General features: G+C 45.6%; 1 long non-coding RNA gene across 1 annotated transcript in view; it reads left to right on the forward strand.

Moving 5' to 3' along the window:
• The window catches only part of LOC122918614, a 63,947-nt gene that overhangs the window by 48,827 nt on the left and 475 nt on the right, over window positions 1–14,645 (forward strand). The gene's annotated exons all lie outside the window — the stretch shown is intronic.

Raw genomic sequence — 14,645 nt, forward strand, 5'->3', positions numbered from 1 at the left:
ACAGCTAAGGAAACTGAGGCTTAGACAGGCTGAGGGACTTGCAGAGTCAGATTTAGGACTCAGGTTCACTGAAAGCCAGACCTCAGGATCTTAGCCATTATTATCATGCTGACCCATTCTATGTACCCTACCCAGCCCGTCCTCCTGTTTTCTTTCCCCAGCTATAGACATTGGAGCTTTTTGCATCTATTTCCATCTCCATTTTCCTTCCAGACTCAATGCTTAACTGCATTTGAGCAGTTCTGACCACAAGTTTGTTACTCACTTCACTGTGACAAAATTACCCACCCCCAGATGGAGTCCAGCAACAGCCCAATGAGGTAATGGGGCTCTGGGACCTGCCCTTGCCCTTGAGTAAATACTGGCTGGCAAAAGCAGTTGAGCAGCCTTAGGAGAGGCTGCCCCAGATGCAGAGGTGAGTTTGACTGCAGATGTACAGAACCTGGCTTTCGTCTGGCAAGGGCTGCTGGGGAAGGAACGGCCACCAGGGCCTGGCATGGGGCTGGGACTGAGGAGACAGACATCGGGATGAAGTTCATTAATCCGGCTGTCTTGGGTAACTTATTAATCTACAAAGTGGCTAAATCTAAGTGAATTCTGAACTGTAATAAATAGGAAAATCTTGAGATACAGATATACCTACTTTTTTCTAAGCACAATTCCTAAAGATAAGTATGTTTCACTCAATCACCCTGGTATGAAGGTTGGAAGAAAGTGGCTACACTCCTAGCCTTGGAAGTCACATGGTGTCCCATTATAGTACCATAATAGTAACAGACCAGCCTAGACTCAAGAGGAGAGAACATGGATACACTCCTCAAAGAAGAAGTATCAACATCAATTTTTAAGAGGACATGTGAAATGGGATATATATTATGGTGACTATCTTTGAAATATACAATCTTTCATACCAACTGCATTGGACTAGGGTGAGAACTTAGGTTTGGAAGAAATTGGGGAAGGTGGGCTAGCTAGTATTTGAGTGCTGGAGGTTAGCATGGCAGTGGAGAACCAAAACTCCAAGAAATTCTTTCATATAGTCAACAAATGTTGAACTTCCTTACGTATTCACCATAAGCCAGAAACTGGGGATACACAGTGAATAAGAGACAAGGTCCTAGCCTTCATGTAGGTTATGGTCTGGTAGAGAGACAATGAGCAGCTACTGAAATAAATACACAAATGCCATTAGGAACTATAAAGTTAGAAAGGACACTGACAATATTGGAGAGAGTGTCTATTCTAGATAAATTGCTTAGGGAAGACCTCTTTGAGGTGGGAACATTTGTGCAGAGGCCTGAATTGAAGGAGGGAGCAAAGCATGCAAACATCTGGAGGAAGGGCATTCTAGACTGAGGGAAAAGCAGGTATAAAGTCCCTGTTGAGGGATAAGCTTGGTGTATTCCAACAGGAAGCCCAGGCTACTACTCAGAGTGTAGAGACTGAGTTGGAGAAGGGTAGGAGGTTCTATATGAGAAGTTGCTAGAGGTTGTGCTTGATTTGAGGCCAAATCCATTTCAAAACCTTGTTTTTGTTGGTATTTGTTTTCCTAAGTGTTAGGATGGAAGGACAAATTTTCATTAGAAAGTATCCGTCACTAATACAGGCTTCCTTTTTTTTCTAAATGTAAATGACCATGTTTCCACTGGGGGCAGAGCTGACTGAATACAAATTTCAGGAAAAAAGTCCCTGACATGAATGTAGAAGCATCTGGCCACCCTCAGGGTACCTTCCCACCACTTACAGCAGCCAATCTGGTCTTTGTCAGGGCATCTTTCTTTTCAAAGAGTAACTATGACAACGGAACGTGATGCTGTGGGTCTGCAGCAGCCCTCTATTTGCACACAACATGTGATGCTATCGGAACACAGAATCGTGAATCAGGATAGCGTCAGCCTCTCCCTTTGTAGGGAACAAGTAATCTGCTATTTGATCCAATTAATGTTTTGTTATTGGTTCTGTTTTTACTAAGACTCTCATAGCAAGATGAGTCAGCTATTCTATAATCTATACCACCATTTCCCAAATTAATTCGATCAAAACCTCTGTATTAGTTTTCTATTGTTGCTGTAACAAATTTTTGCAAACTTAACAACTTAAACAGCACAAAGGTATTATTATACAGTCTGTAGATCAGAAGTTTGGTGTGGTTCTCACCAGGATAAGATCAAGTTGTCGGCATGGCGGTGTTCCCTTCTCTAGGTTCAATGAGAGGAGCTATCTACTTTCTTAGTCATTCCAGTTCTTGGCAGAACTGAGTTCATTGTGGTTACAGGAATGAGATTTCCATTTCCTTGATGGCTGAAGGCCATTCCCAGCTTCTATGGGCTGCCTAAATGCCTTGGCTCCTGGGGTCTTCCCTTATCTTCAATGTCTGCAATGATGGGTCAAATCCCTCTCAAACTAGGAATCTCTCCTCCTTCTTCTTCTGTCTCATCCCTCTTGGACCACATCCAAAGAAGTTGTTCAACAGAAGAATTCATGTATTAGATTGGGCCCACTTGGATAATCAGTGATAATCTCCCCAGGTCAAAGTCTGTACTCTTAGTCACATCTGCAAAGTTCCACTTGCCCTGTAAGGCAACACAATCATGAGTTCCAGGAATTAGGGTGTGGGCATCCTTAGGAGAGACAGTATTCTGCCTACCACAACCTTCATTCCCTAACTTCCATTAACCTAGATCTTAATGGACTACAGTTTGGGAAGCACTGCACTGCTGAAAGGTATCAAAAGGGCTGACTGATAGATAGGAAAGATACTAATTTTTTAGGGGCAGTGACAATAGCCAAGGCCCTGGGTGAGTAGGAGACCAGGTGCAGGTTTGATTCCTCCATATGGGTGGGATGGAGGTGCAGAGGAGTAAGGTTATGATGATGGGTTTTACCTTCTCACCGAGCTACAGTATGAATCAGGTAGGTTTTTGGATTGGCTCCATCTGTCAAGAACTTTTGCCTCTTAGTGCCTGAAGGGAGAGGAAGGGACAGTTACTGTTCCAGGTACTTTTCCCAATCACCTCCTATAATGGTCATGCTAACTTGTGAAGGTGAACCATGTATTTGAACCTGTGTGTGTGTGTGTGTGTGTGTGTGTAATGGATTCATTTGGTGTCCCACTCAGGTCCCTCTTACCAGACTGGTGCATCCATCCTATAGCAGCAGTGTGCTAAGAGCTCTTAGGATCCCCTTTCTCTAGAAATTACCCTTAGAGTTGATGGGAGATGCCTTCACTATGAGGCCATGTTTCCACAACACACACACACACACACACACACACACACCCCTTCCCAACCCACAGAAGTCTGGCCCTCATGCCTCACGGTGGGACCTCTTCCGTGATACAACTTATGCCCCAGAGTCTGCTGTGGATCAGGTCTGGCTTTTTCTGAGGCCACAGCCTTGCTCCATCCCTCCCTTCACTTTTCTGCTTCCCTTCTTTAGCTCCAAGCTTTTCCTGAGTAAGTCAATAAATCACACGTCCCCAGAACTTTGCCTTGGACCCTGCTTCCAAAGAATTCAACCTAAGTTGTGATAAAACTGATGTGTATATCATGACCTATGAAATGGAGGCCACTGTAGTGGCCCCGCCCACATCATAAAGCTGAACCAAAGTCAGCCTGCCATTCCCAGAAGCGTTCGTCAGGGAAACTTAACAAACACCAAGCACAATCCTCCAACTCAATTTCAGCTGGCTTACCTTACCCTAGAAAATAAGACCTAGGGACGTCTGGGTGGCTCAGTCAGTGAGGCATCGACCTTTGGCTCAGGTCAGGATCCCAGAGTCCTGGGATCAAGTCCTGCATCAGGCTCTCTGCTCAGTGGGAAGCCTGCTTCTCCCTCTGCCTGCTGCTCCCCCTGCTTGTGCTCTGTCTCTCTCTTTTTCTGACAATAAATAAACAAAATCTTATTTTAAAAAGAAGAAAAAGGAAGGAAGGAAAGAAGGAAGGAAGGAAGGAAGAAGGAAGAAGGAAGGAAGGAAGGAAGGAAGGAAGGAAGGAAGGAAAAAAGAAAGAGAAGGAGACCTGCTTTTCTCATCAGGAAACACCAGCTCCCTAGGCAACCATGCTCTGTCACGCTGCTCACTGCCTCTACTGATGCTCCCTAACACTTGCTCTCGCCAGAAATCCCTTGGGAAGACTGATCCACTGCGGTGAGGCACTGCACTCTCCCAGTCTATGGCTCCCTACGAACAGAGTTCTTGCTTTTTGTAGGTTTCTGGGCTAGAATTGACAGCACCGAGAAAATACCCGGAGAAAAAGACACACTGGGCGCGTGTCCCCTTCCAGTATGTGGCTGAACAGATCAAAGAAAGCTTGATGGTTTCTTGGAGACCAAAAGTTGGGGTGGGAATTCCATGCAGGATTCTAAAGACCTAGTCTGTGGCAAAGGGTATAAAGTTGAGAATAGAGTTGAAATACGATGGTCCACGCCAGGGCCGGTTCCTTGGGGGCAAGGACTGAGCCCATCATGCTCACGCTTATCCCTGTGCTAGTGCAGGAGTTGACACAGGGCAGATGGGCCACTCGTTGAATAAGTAAGTGAATCAAGTTGAGAGAAGCAATAGGAGGTGAGGTCTCTATGAGCCAGGAGGTTAAGCAGGAGAAAGCTGGGAAAAGAGAATCTGTTCTCAGTAACACATGCTCCTTTGGACCCTTCTGAATTCCTCTGTGATCACGCTTCCTGGAGCCTGCTTGTAGATTCCAAGAATCTGTGGCCACAAGCCCTCACCTGGAAAAGTGGCATTTCTGGTCAGCCCTTCCCCCTAGCCAGGCTGGAGTTCCAGCAGCCTGCTCTTGTACCTGGGCCAGGCCTTGCCTTGAAGAGATCTAGCGGACCTCTTGCTTAGGCTTAAATGATTTTTATTAATGTTATTTAAACGTGTGCAATAAAATACCAAGTATTAAACCCTTTCATTTTAATGCTTAATAAGCACTAAAACAAATTTCTGATTCAAAAAACCAGTACAATTTGCCAAACCAGTAAAATTAAAAGTAATAACAGGAGTGAAATGTGACACGAGATCGTTTTGCTAAAACCCAGTCTCTCTTCATCACACAATGTGGTACTGACTGTCCAAGCCCAGGCTCTTTCCAGATCAGCCCATCGACGTTCCCCCTGCCCCCCCGGCCAGGTGCGGAGAACCTCTCACGCTTAGCTTTCCTCAATTCAAGCTACTTCTAAACTTTCCTTTCCATAAAATGCACCCTGCTGCTTTCTTTGAGCTCTCAGCAGATACGAATGCATTTATACATTAAGTCTACCTCTATTCTTTCCTCATTAGGGGAAAATAAATAAAGCAACTTTACTTGGCATTAATGTGATCACAAACATAAATGTAGCTGAAATCACACAGTGATTGGATTGGACATACCGATAACTTAAAATACATAAACTTGTAAAAATATAAATGTACTATGTATACATATGTATGCATATATCCATATAAGATCATCAACACTTTTAAAATAAAAAATTAAAACATGCTCTTAGAAAATGTGTGAATCCTTGAGGAAACACGGCTTCAGGCACAGCTGGATCTGGAATCCTGCCTCTGCGTATATACAGCTTCATTTCTCCCTCCGCATTTTCTCATACCCAGAAAGAAATCAAACTAATTACCTTTACCTCCCTCACTTGCATATCTAACCATCAGACTTATTTATTCATTTCTTCTAGAACAATCACCAACTTCTATCGAGCATCCACCATAACTGCTTCTCGACTTCTTAAGAACTCTGTAGATAATATTATTATTATTGTGATTCCATTTTTAAGATGAGAAATCTGGAGCTCAGTGAGCTTAGTTTAAGAAACTCGCTTAAGGATTACCCGGGTGTTTCAGTTGGTTAAGCGTCTACCTTCGGCTCGGGTCATGATCCCAGAGTCCTGGCATCCAGCCCCACATCAGGCTCCCTGCTCAACGGGGCATCTGCTTCTCCCTCTCCCTCAGCCCCTTCCCCCACCATCCCCCTGCTTGTGCTCTTCTCTCTCTCTCTCAAATAAATAAATAAATAAATTCTTTTAAAAAAAAAAAAGGCAACTTGCCTGAAATACAATTACTTATATCGGAAGCAGGGCTTTGATTCAGTGTTGTCTGACCTCAGACCCCACATTCCTGTCACTCACAGTATCGAAAAGTGCCTCACACATAACAGGTACCCAACAAATATGTTTGAAATGAATATAAGAACAGTGACCTGTTCGCATTGTGCCAATCTACCTCTACTCATAGCCTGTAGGAATTGGGTCTTCCCTAGTTGACCCTACATATTGTTCCCCTATAGGCAGCAAGGCCCTTTAGAGTGGAAGCTAGGGGTCCTTACTTTTGACCCTCCCCCCACCCCCATCATGCCTGGCATAGAGTAGATACTCAAATAGGTATTCATCTGAGTTGTTTTGAACTCTTAGGTAGTCATGGCCCAGCCTGGGACCTTTCTCCAAGAATTATCTAGAATTAGAAAAAGAGACTTTGAGGAAGAGAATGTTTCTGACAACTTGTGTCACTGGCTAGCCTTGGGAAGGGAGGGGGAGGCCCTGACAACCTCCTTCTGAGGCTCGACTCCAACCTCCAACCTACCTAATGTAGGTAAAAGCTTGTGATTCAGAAAGTAGCAAAATCATGGAGCAGCATGCCAAGTTCAGAATCATTGAAGCAAGTGGTGTAAGTGATGAGATTTCAAAGACAGACCTTTTTAGAAAAAGCCCGGGTATGCAGAAGTGGCAGCACCAAAAGCTGGGTTTGGGTGGAAATGACAAGTCCTCCCCCATTCCCGTGTAGGAGGGCCTTGGTGAGTGGCTTTTAAATGCCCTTTTAAGTCCTGAAAAGAGCTGCCTGCTGGATCAGCAAAGGCTGGAAGTTCCTTGTGATAGTTTGTAACATAATTGAGGTTCTCACATTCTCTCCATGCTGGCTGTTCCTCCAGTCTGATAGATAGAATGCCCCAGGGGCGCTCTGCAGTTCTGGTTGGGTTCCCATTTTCCCCCTTTACTGCACCTCATTGAACAGGATACTTTGTTTCCTCCCAGACTTCGCTGCTTCCTCTCTGCCCTGTTTCCCCCCAGCGAGAAGCAGCCTAGCCCCTTGCTCGTTGGAGGTGTTCTCTCCTCATCCACTTGCCTGAGAGAAGGAGCGCTTCCCAAGGAGCCCCCAGATGTCTGCTACATTGCAAGGTGTTTTCAGGGACTGGCACCTTCCTAAGTTGAGACATCGTCTTCCATGCATTTTGGAGGTGGGGTGGAGGGGGAACAGGAGCTGATATTTATGCATGTCTCAGCCATGCCGGATACTGGCCTAGGTGCCCAGGGGAATGACTGGACCTGTTCAGTCCCTGGTGGGCTCAGTATGGTCCTGGCTTCGCTAATGAGGGACCCCAGGTTTGCCTAAGACACAGACACACGTAGGACAGAGAAGAGCAAGGATTCAAGTCAAGATCCCTGGTCCCAGTATCCAGAGGGAGGTTAGCTTCTTTGTCCACACCCCTACCCAGCAGAAGGGAACTGGTTACCCCCTCCTCCCCTCCCCACCCACTCCTGATTCATGAAGAAACTAACAAATCCATGATATGTAGAGTTCTGTTCCTCAGCGCTGCTCAGATCGGCTTCACAAAACACAGTGTGCGTTCACGCCAGATTCTCCAGGACACTGCCAATTTCGTACAGTGCTATAATTTGTAATAAATCCATTTTGCTACATTTATGATCAGTCTGATTGCGTTTCATACCATGGTAAGGCATTCCAAGTACAAAAATTCAGAAAGCAGAAATTTTTTTTTTCTTGGATGCCATGCCCTGATTTTTTTTTTTTTTTTTTAATCAGAAAATGCTTTTCTCAGTGAGGCATACACCAAGGCTGTAACGTGATGGTCCTGGTTCATCTATTGGCATTTTTATGAAGGAGGCAGTTCTCTGTTCCAGGTTCTGGAAATGCTGTTGTGCACCCCTCGTTACAGTGTGGGTGTACCCCAGCCCAGTCCCTTCCCCAAACAGATCCCTAACGAAGCAGTCTCAACCTCCTCTCCCACATGGAGGGTCAACCTGGCAGCAGATGAACAGCTGTCCCGTCCCGAGACTCCCTTCTCCAGCCCCCATTCCGGGGGCATGTGGGGCAAAACCATGAATGGACAGTGAGGCTGGTTGCTTTGTCTTGGTGCCAAAAAGAAAGTCCCGCCCCTCCCAGGTGCCCCCCCCCCACTTCCTCCCTGGGCTGACTCTCCCCTCCCTCCCTCTGGATGGGGCTATACCTGTGTTGCCTCTTCCCCCACCCCCCACCAGCTGGAGTTCACTCTTTCCAGACCATTGAGTCATTTCCTCTTAGGGACTTTCTCATTAAAACCTTCCTGTTTGCTTTTGCTCTGGAGCTCCACTCTGAGTTTCTGTTTCCTTCCCCGTCCCCACGGAGCTGTAATTAATGGTCCCACACCTTTCAGCTTGCCCTCCCTTTGCAGTTTTCCTTCCCACTCTCCACTCTTGGCTGGAGTCTCTCCACTTGGTACACATTTGTGCAAAGCTCCTGAGTTCCTAAAGCTGTGAGGGAAATGGGGGGTTGCTGCTCTTGTCCTACAAAGTTTCGCCTGAAGGATAAATTGGGAAGATGAGTGTCTACAAACAGGCACCAGGGAGAAAACCCTCTGACCAACAGCTTGTCCCAGATCTAACTGACAGAGCGAGCAGAGCGGTGGGGAAGAATAACATCTGATTAACACACTCTGAGCCACTCGACCCTGAGCAGCTGTCAGATGCCCCGGAAGACAGCTGTAGTCTCTGCGAAGCCCCAGTTTGGAGTGTTGCATGCACATCTGAGACCTGCTGACCCAGGGACAGTTTGCTCTTGTGGTCAGCAGCACCGGGGCAGGACTGGGTGGGGCAGAAGGGGACAGAAGACACTGGAGTTTTCTGATCTAGTGATGGGGCAATGGGGAGAGAGTACTGAGAAGGAGAGGAAATGATCAGACTGAATAGTGCATCTTTGTTCTTCCTTCAGGCTTATTTATTTCAGGGAGGCCGTTGTCTGATCGAGGCACGTAACTGTGGTATATTTCTTGTCACAGGCACAGCCCCAGAATATTCCAGCCCCTTCTCCAAACAGATTCTGGGTCAAGTGAAATGTTATGGGCTGTACGGAAAACAGTGCCCTTTTGACCCTGTGGGTATTTGATGAATGTTCACTGAAGCTAGTCAAACTGTCAAAAAGTATATGTGACAGAGGGGATGGACGGTAGACTCGTCTGTGGACCCCAAATCGCACACTGTCTGTTCACTTCATCACACCAGCTGTCATTAAGGAAAAGCCCTTGGGAGATATTCCCAGGGTGATGTGGCTTCGGCCACCCCTCAAATCCCATCCTGCCCCCATTAACGTGTGAGGCCCACATGCTCTAGTGCCTGCTAATGGGGCTTTGTAGAACTCCAAAACGAGCATGCCAGCCCTTGGAAAATCTGCTTTCCAGTATATTTGTAATTGCTAATCATCACCAGTTTGGTGGCATGAACAGAAGCTGAGAGTTGCCTGGTTTGGGCCCTGGGTCCTGAATGTTCGCTCTGATACTGAGCGAGCCTGCCTCAGTCCCACACAGGCTCGGGCCTCCACTGCTGTCCACTCACTCGGTCCCCTTCTCTGTCACCGGGGCATCCCGGGCCATGAATGAGCCTTCCTTCTCCCCTTGGGTTTTCAATCTCTTCATTCCCACCGGCCTCCAAATCTTCCCTCGGTCTGCTTCAGAGAGCCTTCCCTGGGTGTCCTCTAGGGCTGCCTCTCTCGCTAGATAGAGGAGTTGGGAAGCGGGGAGGGTTCCTTTACTGAAATCTTGACGTTTCTGAAATGTTGCCTTCTTAGCCCTCTTAGTCTTCATAGCCCCTTCCCTGGGCAATCTCACTTACTCCCTTGTCTTAGGCTAAAATTTATATACTGATGACTTTCTTTCCCTCTTATTAAATTAAAAATCTCTTAGAATTACAAAACATCACAGGGGCAGGTAAACCAAAATAAGAAAATAAAAATACTGTTTCCATCAACTAAAGATTACTAGTGTGAGTCTTATTGTATACCCTTCCAGTATTTTTTATGTATTTTTACTTCTTTTCCCAAATGAGAAAAATACATTTTCTAAGCTGTTACAAACTGTTTTGTAACTGCTTTCTTTTTTAGGTTAATAATCTGAAACTTTCCATGTCAATACATCTTATCTAATACCTGGTCCACATTTGACTACCCAATTCATCCCCCAAATGTCCTTTCTAGATAGTTTGTCCAATTAGGGACCAATTCAGGCAGAATTTGTGTATCATTATCATTGCATGGGTGTTTCTTAAGCTCTTTTGCAAGCATAGACATGATGTGCTTGTTTAATGAATTTGGGCAATTATCTATAAAATATCCCAACTCCTGGATTTGGCTAGTTGCTTTTCTGTGGCATTATTTAGCTTGCTTCTTTAGCCCACTTATTATACACTGGAAGTAAAACACAACGGCATAAGGAATTCAGCTTAAGCCTTGTTAGCTAGCTTGTATCATAGGAGAAGTGAACCTCACACCGCATTTTATCATAACGTATGTATGTTCTGATTGACCTACCATGAGGGAATCCTAGCACTGACCACTGAAAGCAACTGGCAGTCTTTTTTTTTTTTTTTAATTTGATTTATTTATTTGACAGACAGAGATCACAAGTAGGCAGAGAGGCAGGCAGAGAGAGAGGAAGGGAAGCAGGCTCCCTGCCGAGCAGAAAGCCCGATGTGGGGCTCGATCCCAGGACCCTGGGATCATGACCTGAGCCGAAGGCAGAGGCTTTAACCCACTGAGCCACCCAGGTACCCCACAACTGGCAATCTTATCCTTCCCTCAGAGCGTTAAGTCTTCATCCCAGTGGCTAGGAAACAAACAGTGTGGTGCTATTTTGGCGATAATATTATCAGTGTCCAGTGTCCTGATCACTATACAACTAAAGCCCTTACCTCCAGCTTATACTTGAGTCAGTAACTCCATTAAGAGTTTAAAGTCAGGCGCCTATGTGGCTCAGTGGGTTAAGCCGCTGCCTTCAGTTCAGGTCATGATCTCAGGGTCCTGGGATCGAGTCCGGCATCGGGCTCTCTGCTCAGCAGGGAGCCTGCTTCCCCCCCCTCTCTCTGCCTGCCTCTCTGCCTACTTGTGATCTCTCTCTCTGTCAAATAAATAAATAAAATCTAAAAAAAAACAAGAGTTTAAAGTTATTATCAGTTAAGGTTCTTTGTCAGAGATGGATGACCCATTTTAATTAATTAAAGGTTAATTAAGAACATTTTTATGAAGGACCCATTTCCTGAGGTGTGGGCAGGACTATCAGTGTTTTCAGCCATAAAACAGTGATAGTCATTATTCTATTGCTTACGGAGAACCAGGTTCAATGAGGTAAAATGGATAAGAATGGGTTCCGGGGTCAGAAAGACCAGAGTTCAAAACGTAGGCGTCCCTTCTTACAGATTGTGTGAAATTGGACAAAGTCTGCTGGCCTCTGAGCATTAGTTTCTTCGCCTATAAAACAAGGGAAATCACAGAACTTAACTCATAGGTTATATTAAAGATTAAGTGCTGGGAAGCACTTAGCACAGTGCTGGCAATGGATACTCAGTTGTGTTTCCTTATTGCGATCAGCTGTCCTAGCTGCCGGAAGTAGGCGGGATCCCTCAGTATCACGCCCCCTATAATCCCCTTGAGTGCAGTGGGACCTCCAAATATGAGGAGGTATCACCCTCCACGACGATGTCATGTTGTATGGCAGAAGGGAGCTTGTCACGGTGGACCCGACCTGGTCAAAAGCAGAGACTTTTCTCTGTTGGTCACAGGGAAGAAGTCAGAAAAGGGCGTCCTAGCTGGCCTTGAAAAATGTCAACATCCTTGTTGTGAATGGCCTGTGGGGACCCTGTGGCAAGAAAACCCAGTGGCCTCTGAAAGCTGAGCATGATTCCCAGCTGATGACAAGCAAAAAAATAGGGAACTCATGCCTGCAGCCACAAGGCATGGAATTCTGCCAACAATCTGGATGAACTGAGATGAGGAGCTCAAGTCTCGGGTGGTAACTGCAGCCCGACCCCCCCCACCCCCACCCCGCAGCCTTGTGAGACCCATAAGGTCCAGAGGGGCTCTGTTCAGACTCCTGATCCACGAAACTGTAAGATAATGAACTCATGTTGCTTTAGTCTGCTCAGTTCGTGGCAATTTGTTCAGAGCAGTAGAAGACCAAAATCCTAGCTGGAATTGATCGTCACTGCTTCTGCCATTCCTGCCATGCTCCTTGCTCTTGCTCACGGCTGTCCTCTAAAGCAGTCCTGGACTGCAGAAATCGTGACAATGCAAGAATGACAAGAGGTGCCATTCTTCAATACAAATCCCATAGAATGTGATTATTCTCCCCGGCTTCTACTGCTAATGGACTGGTGGTGGTCATGGACCAGAGTGGTTTATAGACCTTTGTGGTTTTAGAAAGGAACAAAAATATCACTGGGGCTGAGCTTTTCCTGGAAGACTCAACTCATTATGCAAAAGATCTTTTCTTTATCGGTTTCCTGTTTGACACGACAAGTCTCTCAACTACAAAGGGCTTATCTGGATCTGAGGCCAAACTTAGCCAAATGACCCCGTGAATAGTTTCAGTCCTCACTGAGTTTACAGTATGTTGGGAAAAGCAAATATTAAACAAGTTACAAAAACTTAACACCAGCAACTGTATTGTGTGCCTTAACGAAAAAGCATTGAATCATGAAGGTTTTCCTGATGAAATGATGCTTGAGATGAGATCAGATGGGTGAAGAGGGATTGACAAGGCCAAGGGATGATGTTGAGCTTTCCCAGGGAGCCGGAACAGCTTATGCAAAGGTCCTGAGGCAGGAAGGATCATGGCAATATTAAGAAACCTTGGGACTGGTAAGCTAGTGAGGAGAATGAGAAGAGCATGTGTGAGCTGACGCTGGAAAGGTAGGGACGAGCTGGGTGTTGCAGACCCTATTTGGCGATGCTAAGGATTTCAAGTCTCAATCAGATTTTCTCTTTGAAAAGACCATCCTCCCCTGGCTGTGATGGATTATATGGAGCAGGGACAAATGCACAAAAAGTAGTCAAGAAACAATGACCACAATCCAAAGAGAAGTTCAGGATGGCTATGAATAGGGTCATGGTGGTGGAGAAGAGAAGTTAGATAAGACAAATCCAGTTCAGGGATTTTTTTTTTTTTTACTTTTGCCAGTTTCTAAAAATTAAAACATTTTCTGATCACCTCTGCCACTCCAGGGAGAATTCACATTCATTAATTCACTTATTTAGAAATATGTGTATTTTTTTATTTTTATGGACCGGGCACTATTCTAGTCCTGGGAATGCAGTAGCAAATACAAACAGGCCAAGATCCCTGCTTCCAAGGAACTTGTGACGGAGCTAGACAATAAGCAAGAAAAATAAGGAATATGTAAAATATATTGTGTAGTAAGTGCTAAGGATGAAGTTCAAGTTGAAAGGGAAAAATAGGTTGTGTTAGAAGAAGATTGCATTGTATATGTTCAGACAAGGTCTCACTAAGTAGGTGACACTCAAGAAAAGTTCTGAAGGAGTTTCAGGATCAAGGCATGTGGCTCTTGGGAGTGAGGTGGGTCAGGGAACAGGAATCTAGGCAGAGGAAACAGCAAGTACAAAGCCCCTAAGATACGAATGTGACTGGTGTTCTCCGGAGGGCTATTATGGCTGGAGAAGAATGGGCAAGGGGAATGTATCCTTCATCTATCCCACAAGAATGGTGAGTAACAGGAAACCTCAGTGGTACACAATAGCATTTAGTTTCACTCATGAGTCTAAAGATCATCTGGGTTGTTCTGTTGAGATGAGCTGAGCTTGTCAGGGCTCACTCATGCCTATGCAGTCAGTTGCAAATCAGCACAATTTTGCTGACTTTGCCTGGGCTCTCTCACATGTCTCCGACTTGGATACTACTGGGTTGACTCAACTCTGTTCCCCGTGCCTCCATGCTTCACCTCCTCCAGTTGGATTGTGTTCTGTTCTCATGTCATAGCAGGAGTATTGAGGGAGGAGGGAGATGAGAGAAAGGAAAAGGAGAAAGAAAGAGGAGAGGAAAGAGAGAAAGAGGAGAAGAGAAGGGGAGTGAGAGAGAGGAGATGGGAAGGAGGGAGAGTACACACAAGACCTCTTAAGGTCTGGGTTTGGAACTGAGATAATGGCACTTCTGCCACATTTTACTGACCAAAGTAATTCATGAGATCAGCTTAGTTTCCAGGGATGGAGGACAAACTCTACTTCATGGGGATACCCTCAAAGTCACACTGCAAAAGCTGTGACTCTAGCGAAGGGAGGAGAATTAGGACCAGTTTTTGTCATGAGTCGACCACAATGAGCTGATGGGAGATCTAGTCAGAAAAGCAATGGGAATGTAGATGGTGCAGGGTTTTCCAGACCAGTGTAAGTCCTTTGGCTTTTACTATGAGATGAGAAGCCATTGGAAGGTTTCCAGGAGAAGAGTAACACCTCCTAACTTCTTTTTTAGTGGAATCGCTCTGGCCATCAGGTTAAGAATAGACCAAGTTGGGAAGCAGACAGTGAGGAGACCATGGCCGTCAGCCAGGCAAGAAACAGTGGTAACATGGCCTGGAAAATAGTAATAGTAGTGCGGAGA

This window comes from Neovison vison, chromosome 10, assembly GCF_020171115.1.
Source record: "Neovison vison isolate M4711 chromosome 10, ASM_NN_V1, whole genome shotgun sequence".
Lineage (NCBI taxonomy): Eukaryota > Metazoa > Chordata > Mammalia > Carnivora > Mustelidae > Neogale > Neogale vison.